Below are 17,088 nucleotides of genomic sequence, written 5' to 3' on the forward strand. Positions count from 1 at the left end.
ATTAATTACGGTTACGTCGTTGCAACACCGTTACTGAGAATGAAGAGTTGTGTAAATCGTAAATAAAAACAATACAATGATTTGCAAATCCTTTTCAACCTATATTTAATTGAATAAACTGCAAAAACAAGATACTTAATGTTCGAACTGAGAAACTTTATTTTGCAAAATATTAGCTCATTTGGAATTTGATGCTTGCAACATGTTTCAAAAAAGCTGGCATAAGTGGCAAAAAAGACTGAGAAAGTTCAGAAATGCTCATCAAACACTTTTTTGGAACATCCCACAGGTGAACAGGCTAATTGGGAACAGGTGGGTGCCATAATTGGATATAAAAGCAGCTTCCATGAAATCATTCATTCATTCACAAACAAGGATGGGGCGAGGGTCACCACTTTGTGAACAAATGCGTGAGCAAATTGTCGAACAATTTAAGAACAACATTTCTCAACAAGCTATTGCAAGGAATTTAGGGATTTCACCATCCACAGTCCATAATATCATCAAAGGGTTCAGAGAATCTGGAGAAATCACTGCACCTAAGCGCCAAGGCCGAATAATTCGATCCTTCAGGCGGTACTGCATTAAAAACCAACATCAGTGTGTAAAGGATATCACCACATGGGCTCAGGAACACTTCCGAAAACCACTGTCAGTAACTACAGTTTATCTGTAAGTGCAAGTTAAAACTGTACTATGCAAAGCGAAAACCATTTATCAACAACACCCAGAAACGCCGCCGGCTTCGCTGGGCCCGAGCTCATCTAAGATAGACTGATGCAAAGTGGAAAAGTGTTCTGTGTTCTGACGAGTCCACATTTCAAACTGTTTTTGGATACTGTGGACGTCGTGTCCTCCGGACCAAAGAGGAAAAGAACCATGCGGACTGTTATAGGCATAAAGTTCAAAAGCCAGCATCTGTGATGGTATGGGGGTGTATTAGTGCCCAAGGTTTGGGTAACTTACACATCTGCGAAGGCACCATTAATGCTGAAAGGTACATACAGGTTTTGGAGCAACATATGTTGCCATCCAAGCAATGTCTTTTTCATGGATGCCCCTGCTTATTTCAGCAAGACAATGCCAAGCCACATTTTGCACGTTTTACAACAGCAACTGGTAAAAGAGCGCGGGTACTTGACTGGCCTGCCTGTAGTCCAGACCTGTCTCTCATTGAAAATGTGTGGCGCATTATGAAGCCTAAAATACCACTACGGAGACCCCCGGACTGTTGAACAACTTAAGCTGTACATCAAGCAAGAATGGGAAAGAATTCCACCTGAGAAGCTTAAATAATGTGTCTCCTCAGTTCCCAAACGTTTACTGAGTGTTGTTAAAAGGAAAGGCCATGTAACACAGTGGTGAACCTTTCCCAACTACTTTGGCACGTGTTGCAGCTATGAAATTCTAAGTTAATTATTATTTGCAAAAAAATAAATAAAGTTTATGAGTTTGAACATCAAATATCTTGTCTTTGTAGTGCATTCAATTGAATATGGGTTGAAAAGGATTTGCAAATCATTGCATTCTGTTTATATTTACATCCAACACAATTTCCCAACTCATATGGAAACGGGGTTTGTATATGCATATATATATATATATACAGGTAAAAGCCAGTAAATTAGAATATTTTGAAAAACTTGATTTATTTCAGTAATTGCATTCAAAAGGTGTAACTTGTACATTATATTTATTCATTGCACACAGACTGATGCATTCAAATGTTTATTTCATTTAATTTTGATGATTTGAAGTGGCAACAAATGAAAATCCAAAATTCCGTGTGTCACAAAATTAGAATATTACTTAAGGCTAATACAAAAAAGGGATTTTTAGAAATGTTGGCCAACTGAAAAGTATGAAAATGAAAAATATGAGCATGTACAATACTCAATACTTGGTTGGAGCTCCTTTTGCCTCAATTACTGCGTTAATGCGGCGTGGCATGGAGTCGATGAGTTTCTGGCACTGCTCAGGTGTTATGAGAGCCCAGGTTGCTCTGATAGTGGCCTTCAACTCTTCTGCGTTTTTGGGTCTGGCATTCTGCATCTTCCTTTTCACAATACCCCACAGATTTTCTATGGGGCTAAGGTCAGGGGAGTTGGCGGGCCAATTTAGAACAGAAATACCATGGTCCGTAAACCAGGCACGGGTAGATTTTGCGCTGTGTGCAGGCGCCAAGTCCTGTTGGAACTTGAAATCTCCATCTCCATAGAGCAGGTCAGCAGCAGGAAGCATGAAGTGCTCTAAAACTTGCTGGTAGACGGCTGCGTTGACCCTGGATCTCAGGAAACAGAGTGGACCGACACCAGCAGATGACATGGCACCCCAAACCATCACCCAACCATGCAAATTTTGCATTTCCTTTGGAAATCGAGGTCCCAGAGTCTGGAGGAAGACAGGAGAGGCACAGGATCCACGTTGCCTGAAGTCTAGTGTAAAGTTTCCACCATCAGTGACAATGGTATTTCTGTTCTAAATTGGCCCGCCAACTCCCCTGACCTTAGCCCCATAGAAAATCTGTGGGGTATTGTGAAAAGGAAGATGCAGAATGCCAGACCCAAAAACGCAGAAGAGTTGAAGGCCACTATCAGAGCAACCTGGGCTCTCATAACACCTGAGCAGTGCCAGAAACTCATCGACTCCATGCAGAGCCGGCCCAAGGCATAAGCGTACTAAGCGCTTGCTTAGGGCCCCGCGGCCACCAGGGGGCCCCCAAAAGCAATTAACAAAAAAATCTTATTTTAAATTTTTTGCATGTACGAGTCTGACTGATGATTTCTAAATGATCAAAGATATATTATTGTACAAAAACACAATTTTAGGTCAACAGAGTGCTGCTGCTGATCTAGGCTTAGTGATTCTTCCTGCCTCTCTTTAAATGTAAAGCTGCCTCTGCTGCACCTGTGACGTTTGCCGCCTGCTATGGCGTCACATTAGTGCCAAAAATCCGAGCGCATAAAAACTGTTATCGCGCGCTGATTCTCCACTTCGTGCGCGCGCGCGACACCCTTTTGCGCGCGTGTGGTGCCTTTTTGCGCGCGCGCCGTCTCGGTCTGTGCGCTGGCATGTTTCGTTTTGGCACTTTGGGGGCGGGTATGCTTAGACGGCCCCTTCTTTCTGATTGGTCAGGCGAAACGCTCAGAGCCAATCAGAAGTATAGCAGGGCGGGTCATCGTCAATATGTGTCAAGATTGTTATAGGCGCAAAGTTTTCACTTCTTCTTGAACATTTGTTTTCTAATTTATGGAATTTCTTTTGATTCAGCCATAAAATTAATGAAATAATCTTTGAATTTTGTTTTTAAAATGTTAAAAATAGCCTTTTAATAATGTATTCTGAAACAGTTTAAAATCAGAGAACTGACTATCACTGACCCTACACAACTATGTTGCACAATTAAGTCATTTTTTTTTTATAGCGAAAGAGGTAATTTCAACAGGTGCAGCATCCTATGTCATATCTACATGTAATAAGATTTGTAACAAGGCAAACCGTTTGTAAATTGGTCGAAAATCGAGCAAGTTATGGTAATTTAATTGGTACATGTACTAATTAAATTACCATAACTTGCTTTGACATCAATGTAATGATTGAGGCTAGCTGTCCGAGGTAAGATGGCTACAACGTTGCTACGCTGGAGAATGATTGGTCATATGAAAAATGCTCAGAGCCAATCAGAAAGGAGGGGCTGTCTAAGCATACCTGCCCCCAAAGTGCCAAAAAAAAAATGACAGCGCGAGGAGAGATGCCAGGAGTACACAGAGAGCGCACAGACCGAGATGGCACGCGCGCAGAAAGGCACCGCGCGCGCGCAAAAAGACACCACGCGCGCGCAAAAAGACACCACGCGTGTGCAAAAGGGTGTCGCGCGCGCACAAAGTGGAGAATCAGCGCGCGATAACAGTTTTTATGCGCTTGGATTTTTGGCACTAATGTGATGCCATATCTTTCCTCTCAGATTCAGACAGGACTGAGCAGGTGATCAGAGGACCACTGTCTATTAAGGAGAACTTTTCATTCCCCAAACGGCATGATGGCCGAAGTTTTCATTATCATTATACCTACAGACAGCTAGTCAATGGGGAAAAAGTCAAGCGTAGCTGGCTGACTTATTCAAGAAGTAAAGATGCAGTCTATTGCTTTTGCTGCAAATTATTTTCCAAAAAGTCCTTAAAACTGGCAGCCGAGGGACAGTGGGATTGGGTCAACATAGGTGCACTGCTGAAACAGCATGAAAACAGTGAAGATCATTGTAGCAACATGGTGAAATGGAAGGAATTTCCCTTGCGTCTTTCAAAGGGGAAAACTATTGATGAATTTAACTTCAGTAGACTGCGCTCTCTTTGTACAAAGTAAACATTAAATATGAACAATTAACTAAAAATGTAAACTAGTAATTAAAGACTAATATGTACAAGACTGATGAGACAAGATGACACTTTTACTGTAAATACAAAGCTTTATCACTTGGACTGTTCAACCCCAGGCCACTCTTGTAGCTGAATGTTTTCTACATTTTAAGATTAGGAACCATATGTGGCACTCTGGACATCATTCGTTCATTCATTGGTATTATTTATGTTCTTAACTGGGCCACCCCCATATCTTTATAAATGACATGTCATTTGTAAAGACATGCCAGGCTGACAATAGGATAATGTAAACAACACTGCCAGAGCCGCAATGAGTTTATAGTAGGTGTGTGAATGATCAACAATCAATATTATTGGCAGAAATAGAGGGCCCCAAAATCAAATTTTGCTTAGGGCCCCATGGAGGCTTGGGCCGGCACTGACTCCATGCCACGCCGCATTAACGCAGTAATTGAGGCAAAAGGAGCTCCAACCAAGTATTGAGTATTGTACATGCTCATATTTTTCATTTTCATACTTTTCAGTTGGCCGACATTTCTAAAAATCCCTTTTTTGTATTAGCCTTAAGTAATATTCTAATTTTGTGACACACGGAATTTTGGATTTTCATTTGTTGCCACTTCAAATCATCAAAATTAAATGAAATAAACATTTGAATGCATCAGTCTGTGTGCAATGAATAAATATAATGTACAAGTTACACCTTTTGAATGCAATTACTGAAATAAATCAAGTTTTTCAAAATATTCTAATTTACTGGCTTTTACCTGTATATATGGGCAGCACGGTGACACAGGGGTTAGTGCATGTGCCTCACAATACGAAGGTCCTGAGTAGTCCTGAGTTCAATCCGTGGCTCGGGATCTTTCTGTGTGGAGTTTGCATGTTCTCCCCGTGACTGCGTGGGTTACCTCCGGGTACTCCGGCTTCCTCCCACACCCAAAGACATGCATCTGGGGATAGGTTGATTGGCAACACTAAAACAAAAATTGGCCCTTGTGTGTGAATGTGAGTGTGAATGTTGTCTGTCTATCTATGTTGGCCCTGTGATGAGGTAGCGACTTGTCCAGGGTGTACGCCGCCTTCCGCCCGAATGCAGCTGAGATAGGCTCCAGTGCCTCCCGCGGCCTCGAAAGGGACAAGCGGTATAAAAAGGATATATATATATATATATATATACATATATATATATATATATATATATATATATATATATATATATATACACCGTATTTTTCGGACTATAAGTCGCAGTTGTTTTCATAGTTTGGCCGGGCTCCAGTGCGACTTATATATGTACGGTATATGTATATATATATATATATATATATATATAGTACAGTAAACAGTAGTGAAAACACAGTTGTTCTACTAACTGTACTGTACTTGCTGCTTACTTTGAAAAAAAAAAAATAACACTTACCTTTCACTATTTGAGTAGCCTTTGTTCTGCCATTTAAGTACTGGCGAGCGATCTCTGAATCCGGGAACATATCCTTCACGGATTTGTTGAAAACATCCGCAAATGAGAACGGGATGTTTCTTGCAGCTATCAGCATAGCCATCTTTGTCTCGGCATAAATTACACCCTTGGGTCTCCATTTAGCAAGGTGCTGCCGCCTTTTGCTTCTCTGACCGTTCATGAGTGACTATATCCATTCGGCCACCGTGTTATGGGTTATAGATAAACCTATGGATAACGGAGACATATATAATAGTCTCCTTTTCAGGTGAGAGGGCGCTAAAGGCAGTGCCTTTAAGGCACGCCCCCAATATTGTTTGTCCGGCTGGAAATTTTTGAAATTACTACTTGCCGTAGTTTTGAAGCAATGATGGGAATCCGGATGTTGTGTGTCAGTGTATTAACGTGCCGGCTGGAATAAACACACGCTGAGAAATAGCTCCGTGCCTGCCTACTTTATGGGTCATAGATAAACCTATGGATAACGGAGACATATATAATCGTCTCCTTTTCAGGTGAGAGACAACGCTAAAGGCAGTGCCTTTAGCACGCCCCCAAAATTGTTGTCCGGCTGGAAATCGGGAGAAATTCGGGAGAATGGTTGTCCCGGGAGATTTTCGGGAGAGGCACTGAAATTCGGGAGTCTCCTGGAAAATTCGGGAGGGTTGGCAAGTATGGTCGTGACGCCCTGTAGTCAAGCGAGTACCTTTTGACCAATCATTGAGCTCGCCCGAAACCGAGTTGGCCATACTTACTTAAGACTCGACTGTGGAGTGAGATTGTCATTACTGCCACACATGGTGGAAAAGTGTATTACAACTTAGCACCACTGCGAGCCATACTGACCACAGCTGAGAAACAGATATTCTTTAGTGGCCCTCGAGGCGGTGCTCTTGGCCCAATTGGCCTTGGCCCAATGGTTAAAGGGGAACTGAGTTTTTTGGGAATTTTGCCTATCGTTCACAATCATTACGATGGATAGATTTTTTTTTAATGTAATCTAAATATTAAAAATAAATGTAAATACAAGTTTGCTTACAGCTGTGCCAATGGGAGCACCACTATTTCGCCCATAAAATCCAATCGATAACCATTCAAAAAACGCCAACAATACTCCATTTACATTTCATGACTTGAAAATTAACCAAGTATTAGTGATATTGTTATTATAAGCGCTAACGCAGACAAACTATTTATAGCAGCGCCGTGATCACTTTTGTGTGTCCCTATGTTTACATCATCAAGTGGTATGCGGATTTCTTGCTTCGTTGCTCCCATTAAGATTATTGTAGATCATAACATGTTTTCATTTTCCTGAGGGGACTCTCCTGAAGGAATCAATAAAGTACTAACTATCTATAAATCATGCCTCTCACCTGGACATGAGACGTCTGAGTAGGTAATCCGACAAGTTGGGACACTTTGACAGCCATTTAGGATCTGGAACTGGCAAGAAAGACACAAAAAGTGTTTGTGCATCCTTGCATTCTCCAATGTTTCAGTTTGAACACCGTGTATTTGAGCGTATGTATTAATGGAGACAAGATGTAGATTAGGTAATAATAATAATAATGGGTTATCCTCTCAGGTAAGTAATGATCCTGTGAGGACTGCAACAACAAGGTAGTCCTGAAATTAATAGTTGGATAAACCGCTTAAAAGATTTACGACTGGCTTTTCCTGTCAGCCTCTTTGAGACCACCTTCACCAAAGCTATCTATAAATTTGTCTTCCTTTGCTGGATTAAAGTTGTCATGACAAGGTCTGTTGGCCTCCTGCCTGTAATGGAACCTTTGCGATATAGTGTAAGGCTTTGTTAAAAAAAAAAAGAAGATATATTGCTGCTGCTTAAAGCCCACATTGACGTCATAAAGTACAATAAATTAAAAAATACAAAGGGCAAGATGTTCATAATCACATCATATCTTTTTATCTGACTATTGTCTATCAAATGATTGTCAGTACAATACTGCCAATATTGCCAATACGGATACTTGAAACTTCTTGACAATCATTCAATGATTTTGATATTTTGCCTTTATTTGACCACAATAAAAAGTACAATTACAGAAGGATTGGGATGTACGATTCAATGCAGGAATGATGTTTATCATCACATCATCTCTCTGTCTATCTGTTTATCTATTAATCTAGCAAATGTTAGTATACTTCCAATACCAGCACGCAGACCGATATTTTCTACTTGACATTTTTACAATTAAAGATTGTTGACTGATTTTGTGTTTTTGCCCTTCTTTTGTTGATCATGGTTAGAACTTATAAAACACAAGACAAAGATTTGAGGCAAAAACACAAAATATTTTTTGCAACATAAATATTTGTGAACCTTTTACAGCATACAAATACGATATAAGACAATATAACATTATCGACAAAATAATACAATTATTCCTTATTATTACTTTGTTTGGGCAAAATCAAGTCAATAGTGCAAAATAAGTAAGTTACTAAAATAAACAAAAACTATTATTTGCTCTCTTTCAAATATGTTAGATTTTTGTGTCCAATAACTTATTTCCTGAATTTCCACAACAAATGTGAACTAGACTACATTAAAAACACAAATATTTCTAATATCTTGTAAACAAATACAAAAAAACAAAGAAGAGAACAGGAAACTATCGATCTTATTATGTATCGATTGTATAGATCCGGCCTCCCCGACCGACTAGCTCGCTATCTATCTAACACTTCCTTGCGGTCTACAAAACATTTAAAGGTGGTTCTTTGGTCAACATGTTGAATAGATTATGTTTTACAGACCGTTTTCAAGCTGCTTTCTGATCGTCTCTTCAGGATGCGCCGTTTTGTGGGCGGCCTTATTTACGTGGCTCCACTTAGACAAAGGCTTCTCCTCGTCAGCTATGTTCTTGTTTTTAGCGCTTCCACATCGAGTCTACTGACAGATATAAGTTAGAACTATACGCTACTTTGTATTAGAAATTGCAAAACGGGGGCTGCATGTGCATGTACGAGCCAGTCTGCCCCACAACAAGATGATAGAGAAAAAAAGGATCTTATTGACTACAATGCGGACTCGTTTAAAGCACTTTTGGTAAATTCCCACCATTCCAAGTGGGAAAACGTCACTAATAGGGCAAATTCCAAACCGGCTAGTTTGGAGGATATTTGAACGAAGGCAAGATTGTTTTATACAAACCCCGTTTCCATATGAGTTGGGAAATTGTGTTAGATGTAAATATAAACGGAATACAATGATTTGCAAATCATTTTCAACCCATATTCAGTTGAATGTGCTACAAAGACAACATATTTGATGTTCAAACTGATAAACATTTTTTTTGTGCAAATAATCATTAACTTTAGAATTTGATGCCAGCAACACGTGACAAAGAAGTTGGGAAAGGTGGCAATAAATACTAATAAAGTTGAGGAATGCTCATCAAACACTTATTTGGAACATCCCACAGGTGAACAGGCAAATTGGGAACAGGTGGGTGCCATGGATGGGTATAAAAGTAGATTCCATGGAATGCTCAGTCATTCACAATCAAGGATGGGGCAAGGGTCACCGCTTTGTCCACAAATGCTCGAGCAAATTGTTGAACAGTTTAAGAAAAAACTTTCTCAACCAGCTATTGCAAGGAATTTAGGGATTTCACCATCTACGGTCCGTAATATCATCAAAGGGTTCAGAGAATCTGAAGAAATCACTGCACGTAAGCAGCTAAGCCCGTGACCTTTGATCCTTCAGGCTGTACTGCATCAACAAGCGACATCAATGTGTAAAGGATATCACCACATGGGCTCAGGAACCCTTCAGAAAACCACTGTCAGTATCTACAGTTGGTCGCTACATCTGTAAGTGCAAGTTAAAACTCTCCTATGCAAGGCGAAAACCATTTATCAACAACACCCAGAAACGCTGTCAGCTTTGCTGGGCCTGAGCTCATCTAAGATGGACTGATACAAAGTGGAAAAGTGTTCTGTGGTCTGACGAGTCCACATTTCAAATTGTTTTTGGAAACTGTGGACGTCGTGTCGTCCGGACCAAAGAGGAAAAAAAACATCCGGATTGTTATAGGCGCAAAGTTGAAAAGCCAGCATCTGTGATGGTATGTGGGTGTATTAGTGCCCAAGACATGGGTAACTTACACATCTGTGAAGGCGCCATTAATGCTGAAAGGTACATACAGGGTTTGGAGCAATATATGCTACCATCCAAGCAACGTTACCGTGGACGCCCCTGCTTATTTCAGCAAGACAATGCCAAGCCATAACGTGGCTTCATAGTAAGAGAGTGCGGGTACTAGACTGGCCTGCCTGTAGTCCAGACCTGTCTCCCATTGAAAATGTGTGGGCGCATTATGAAGCCTAAAATACCACAACAAAGACCCCCGGACTGTTGAACAACTTAAGCTGTACATCAAGCAAGAATGGGAAAGAATTTCACCTGAGAAGCTTAAAAAATGTGTCTCCTCAGTTCCCAAACGTTTACTGAGTGTTGTTAAAAGGAAAGGCCATGTAACACAGTGGTGAACATGCCCTTTCCCAACTACTTTGGCACGTGAAACAGCCATGAAATTCTAAGTTAATTATTATTTGCAAAAAAAAAATAAAGTTTATGAGTTTGAACATCAAATATCTTGTCTTTGTAGTGCATTCAATTGAATATGGGTTGAAAAGGATTTGCAAATCATTGTATTCCGTTTATATTTAGATCTAACACAATTTCCCAACTCATATGGAAACGGGGTTTGTAAATATCTCCGCAATACCTCCATGGTTTGATTATACATTTTCGGGATTTCATGCAGATAATACACAATACACAAAATACAGGTAGCATTAGCTAAGAAAGGTTGTAATTAGATTAATCACACTTTTGAATGTGGATTAATTACAGATTATTACTCGCTTGCATAATGAAAATTTTACTTTAAAAAAAGACCCCAGTGTTTCAACAAAAAATGTTATTGTCAAAATGTCACACAAAAACATTTTTTAATTCTTTATTTGCTCCAAACTTGTTTACAGTTTTATCTATAAACAACCTGCTTTTGCCTTTCAGGTAACCAAACGTCCACGGTTATGGTAAAGGATCATTTGTGGTCAAAATAATTCAGGTGTTTTATCTGGATACATACATGAATAATGCGATATTATTTTTGTGATTACTTATATGAGTTAACTCTGGGGGTTTTGACAGTCCTACAAAAACTATAACAACACCATTGGCTAGTTTATGGTACCAGTAGTGGTTTAACAAAACATAAATATTTTTATCAAATGTCTATATGTTTCACAACTACAAATTTTATTGTGTAAAATTGCTTGTTGTCCTGAGGAATTTGTTTGGCGTTCAGGCTTGTCACTCACCACTGTCTGGTACACTCGTACAGTCAAGAAGCACGTGCGCACACACACAAGCAGTGAAGTGAAGCAACTAACAATTTGCAATCTGTTACAATAGAAAATATACTGTGTTCCATTTGTACTGGGAGGTCGGATTTTCCGAGTTCCTAGCCAGAAGGTTAAACTGGAACGACCCCTGAGGTCTGTTTTATTACTCAGAAAGTTGGAGAGTCTCCACCACAGCCAAGTTGTCTTCATAAATGGCTGCTTTGAGTGTAAACAATGATAAAAGCTTCTGTAATGTCCGTTATTAGCACTTCTGACCTTTTTTTTTGCATTAAATCAGCCGAATACGTCCAACAATTTTTATTGTTGGACATTGTAGGGTTGTACGGTATACCGGTATTAGTATAGTACCGCGATATTAATGAATCATATTAGGTACTATACCACCTCTATAAAGTACCGTTTTTTAATTTATTTATTGTATTATGTTTATAAACTCAGGAAATACATCCCAGGACATATGAGGAATTTTGAATATGACCAATGTATGATCCTGTAACTACTTGGTATCGGATTTGTGGTATTATCCAAAACTAATGTAAAGTATCCAAACAACAGAAGAATTAGTGATTATTAGATTTTAACAGAAGTGTAGATAGAACATGTTAAAAGAGAAAGTAAGCAGATATTAACAGTAAATAAACAAGTAGATTCAAAATTAATCTTCTACCACGAGTCCTTAATAATTTTGACAAAATAATAGAATGAAAAATGACACAATATGTTACTGCATATGTCAGCAGACTAATTGGGAGCCTTTGTTTGTTTACTTACTACTAAGTACAAGTTGTCTTGTATGTTCACTATTTCATTTAAGGACAACCTTGCATTAAATAACATATGTTTAATGTACCAAAAGATTTTTTGTTAAAGCCAATATTGCAATTTTTTGTGGTACCCTTTATTTGTAAAAAAAAGTATCAAAAAGTACCGAAAATTCTTAAAATATATTTTGGTACCGGTACAAAATATTGTTATCGGGACAACACTACTGCAGTGTAAATCACATTTTTCATGTGTTTCCTCCTCATCCACCGTGTTTGAAGGTTGCAGAAGGAGTCCATATTTTTCCATAATTTGTTTATATTCGGATAAGGCAAGCGCAAGAATGTGGCCATTTTGATTTCTGACCTCGTAACTGGAAAGTGTCATAACTCAGCTGTAACGTCATTCCCAGCGCCGACTTCCAACTTCCGAGATTACCGAAACGAAGCGTTACATTCAATGATAGCTAACATTAGCTAGCCAAAGCGCTATCGTTAGCTAACACAAAACACAAAGCTAATGCATGTTTGTGTGTTACGTATGGGCGTATTTTACATCATTACATCAAAAATCCGGAAGATGATGATAAAATACAACACTTTGGAAAGTTAGCTCTTTAGGCAGCCCCTTTAAAGTCAACTTTTTAGTTGCACCCTAATCCTAATACTTAAGGCAAACAAAAGACAGGTGTGTGAATACAAGGCACTTATTTTTACCCAACTCCATTTTAACCCTGTTGTGTAACACTTGGCTCATCCCTGGCTCGTTGTAAACCTTTTTCCCCTGTCGTAGGTGTTTGCAGATTTGTTTACGACTGGTTTACATTGCAGGCTATATGTGGACGTGCGCGGCCAGGAGGCGGGTTGGTTTGATCAAATGGACACGACAGTTAGTGAGCAGACTGATAATGCGACGGTGAGTCTCTAAGCCAGGAAAAATAAAACAGCCTGCATGACTAATGCGCATGTCATGCATTCCCAATCAATGGAAAGGTTGGACTCAATGGAATATTCCACAAAGCAAAGCGTTGCCAAATTTGTTAGCTTTTTTTTTTTTTTTTTGCATCCACAGAAAATAACAAATTCTGCATTCCAAGAGGTGATTCCAGGACCTGGGTAATGTTACACAGTCATTACTGCAGTAATGCAAAAAAACATTTATTCCATTAACAATACACACACAGCATTGACTTGTCATCTGAAAAATATTAGGCACCCTGATTTCTCCCCACCCAGCAGTAGCTCTAATCTTCCAACTACTTGCTGACAGGAGCAAGAAGAAAAAAATTTGACGGTGATGTGTCAATTTCCCCCCTTTCCCCTTCCCCACCCCCAACACAGCCTGCCAATCTACTATTGGAATCTTAGCCAGACGAAACATTGAGTTTTCATTCCAACGTAAATTCTTTTGAAGAGTCATGTGATGCAGCGCAGTGCCTTGGCACGTAGCACCGCGGCTATCATCCCGTGCTGTACTAGCCTGCATTTGTCCGGGTGGACAAGTACGACATTGTAGTGACCTACAACACCACTTGAGACCCCAGAATCCTCTCCCTATTGATTCGTATTAACATTTCACAATAAGAGTTCAAAATAACGCAGCTGTTGGGGTCCATAAAATACAGATCGCGTTATGCTCGAGATTTTGTTATATAGAAATCCTTTTTTTTTTTTACCCTTTTCTTTTCGAAATACATTAAAAAGATCCCCAAACCAGTCGTGACGTGAATGCTGGACATCACATCACTGGGTTGATAGTTTATTTTTTATTTAGTAACATTTTTTATTTGCTTCCAATTTCTTCCGACAAAGAAAGAAAAAACATTCGTCATTGCTGGTGTGGCTGTGCTTCTTCATCCTTCGTCAACAAGATAAGTGCGATCTTCCTATTTTGTGCGCTTCTAATTATTCTTCAGCCCTTCTCCAACACATTATGCCAATATTCAACATATGAAAAAGTGAGACTTGGCACTGAAAATATCCTTAAAAACGTATAAGCTACAAACAGATATACAAGTTTTTAAAGGACTAAGAAGTAAAGTGGTTATAGTCTTTTTACTTCATGCAGATGTTTGCTGATTCTCGAGAAAATAGTTCACTCATTTGGAAACATATCAAAAAATTAACCAATCGCAAATCTACGTCAGGATATTGTATATTCAAACTTACTGTTAATTGAATGGTTCATAATGACAAATTGCAAATGAAATAAATTCATATTTTGTTAACTCTGTTTACAATTTATTCCATAACCGCTACCATGTAATGATACGTAAGATTCCCCCTAATCTTTTGATAGTATAACACTGGCTAAACAAAACAAGATACATGACATTATTAGCCATCTGAAAAATTCAAAAGCAAATATTTCTTTAATATAGACACCTCTTTAATCAAAAAGCATGCTACAACAATATCAAAACCCATATAATTCTTCTCACAAAACTGTTGTGACACCAATGTTTAAAGGAGCCATATGTAATAATCTGGTCAGTAAGGGTACTGCAATCACGGTCAAAATTCTGTAGTCCCCCTCCTCCTCTCTCTGACTGATGTTGCCAGATATGCAGCCGAATCCAGCTCGATCGACTGGGCTACTCCAAGGAACTTCAAAATTCCACTGCCTCTTACTAGGGGTTGAGATGCTGGGACCATAACAGCTGAATAGACAAGCGTATTGTCAATAACAAATCTCTAACCAACACATTTTACACAGAAATTAGGCTATTTTCAGGAAGTAGTACGTCATGCCTGCGTACAATATCACAAAAAATGGCAATAATATGGTTATTGTCAGTACTATCAGAAAACAAAGACTAAAACAAACTGCAACCAATGCTAGCAATGGTCATACTGGTGAAAATAAGTAGAGCATGCTTAGCAGCCTAATGTACGCCCAAAACTAAAGAGGAGACATTTTACCAAGGTATGCCTATAGGCTACTATTTCAAACGTTTCAGATTGCCATACAACTTGGTACATGTAGTCCACAATATGCAAACGCGAATGAGGAATTATTTTATCATGTGATTTGGCTGTCTCCATATGTTTCACATTGCCTCGATGACAGCCGTGCTAATGTTGGAACACATTTCCTCAGCGTACCAGCATAAATTGAAATGGAAACATTTATTTTTTACACCCAAAGTTTGATTTAACGCATTATATCAAACTTCAAGTGTAAAAACTCTATTTTTAAAAAGACATTTTTAAGCCATCTCCATGCAGCCATAATGAGATGTATTAACCTGTAACCTGTTTTGGAAAACTCAGGGGATAAGTCTCAAAATACAGGAAGGCTGTAAACACAAATGATTCAAATGGGAGCAAATAGTAGTTTTTGCTTTTGTTTAGTTATTGTGCACTAGCCACTTTATGTTGTCGATAAATAAAATGCATATATGTATATGTAGTAGTGGTGTCCCTATACCAATATTTTAGTACCGGTACTGGTACCAAATTATTTCGATACTTTTCTGTACTTTTTGGTACTTTTCTAAGTAAAGGGCACCACAAAAAATTGCATTATTGGCTTTATTTTAACAAAAAATCTTACGGTACATTAAACATATGTTTATTATTGAAAGTTTGTTCTTAAATGAAATAGTGAACATACAAGACAACTTGTCTTTTATTAGTAAGTAAGCAAACAAAGGCTCCTAATTTAGTCTGCTGACGTATGCAGTAACATATTGTGTCATTTTCCATTCTATTATTTTGTCAACATTATTAAGGACAAGTGGTAGAAAATTAATTATTAATTTACTTGTTCATTTACTGTTAATATCTGCTTACTTTCTCTTTTGCCATGTTCTCCTTACACTTCTGTTCAAATGTAATAATCACTTATTCTTCTGTTGTTTGGATGCTTTACATTAGTTTTGGATGATACCACAAAGTAGTTACAGGATCATACATTGGTCATATTCAAAGTCCTCATGTGTCCAGGGACATATTTACTGAGTTTAGAAACATAATATAAATGTTAAAAAAAACGAAAGAAGATGTTGTGAAGCCAAAAAATATTGTTGTAATCATAGTAGTATCGACTAGATACACTATTGTACTTGGTATCATTACAGTGGATGTTAGGTGTGGATCCACCAATGGCGTTTGTTTACATTGTGATGCCGGTGAGCTACGATGTGTAGTGAAGCATGTTTAGCAGTTCCACGTCCTGCAGGGATGATACTTGTAAGAAACTCACTTTATTTGTCGCCATGGAGGCGAGGATTAGTGATTTAGAAGTAGCTAAAACACTGCCGACGGCGGATGGACGTTAGCCGCTAGCTAGCTAGCCATGTCTTAAAGCACCTCTTCCTGAGGGCGTTTCAGTGTTATAACTTCACCTTTATCTTTAGTTTTTAAGCCAAAATGCATCCGTTCTCCCTTTTCTGTCTACACACTGTGTCTGTTTGTAAGTACTCCGTGATTGTGCGCTACCGAACATGATCCTCTGCTCGTAAAACCAGCAATGACATGACGTGATGACGACAAGGGTGCGGGGGGTGCGGGACTAGTACTTTTCAGAGGCGGTATAGTACCGAATATGATTCATTAGTATCGCGGTACTATACTAATACCGGTATACCGTACAACCCTAATATGTAGCATTCAATACCATGCATAATACATCATCAGATTTACAACAATACTAGCAAATTCCAAATGTAATAAGATACGCTTTATAAAAAATGTCTTTACATTATTTAATAGCTATGAACATTTTTAGTTCTATAATCTATTCAGTCAAAAAATCGGATTGGATCTGAGGCCAAAAAATGTTTATCAGGACATCCCTTGTATAAAAATATGTGAAACAAATTGTTCAATCATTTTCATTTTATATACCAAATCTTTTGTTTTTTGAAGATTGTATGATTTAGTTTAATGTTTGCCTTGCCTGCACTGGTTAAGGATCAAACCAATATCGTCTGCAACAAAAAGAAAAGTTCTATATCAACAACATAGCCACCTTCAAGTAGAACAGTGTTCTGATTATTTTCTTTCTTCTATTTGCTCATGATTCATTTTGTTGTTTGGATGCCAACTCTTCTGTCCAACTGCCTGTCGGCGCATC

The sequence above is a fragment of the Nerophis lumbriciformis genome, linkage group LG30, assembly GCF_033978685.3.
Source record: "Nerophis lumbriciformis linkage group LG30, RoL_Nlum_v2.1, whole genome shotgun sequence".
Lineage (NCBI taxonomy): Eukaryota > Metazoa > Chordata > Actinopteri > Syngnathiformes > Syngnathidae > Nerophis > Nerophis lumbriciformis.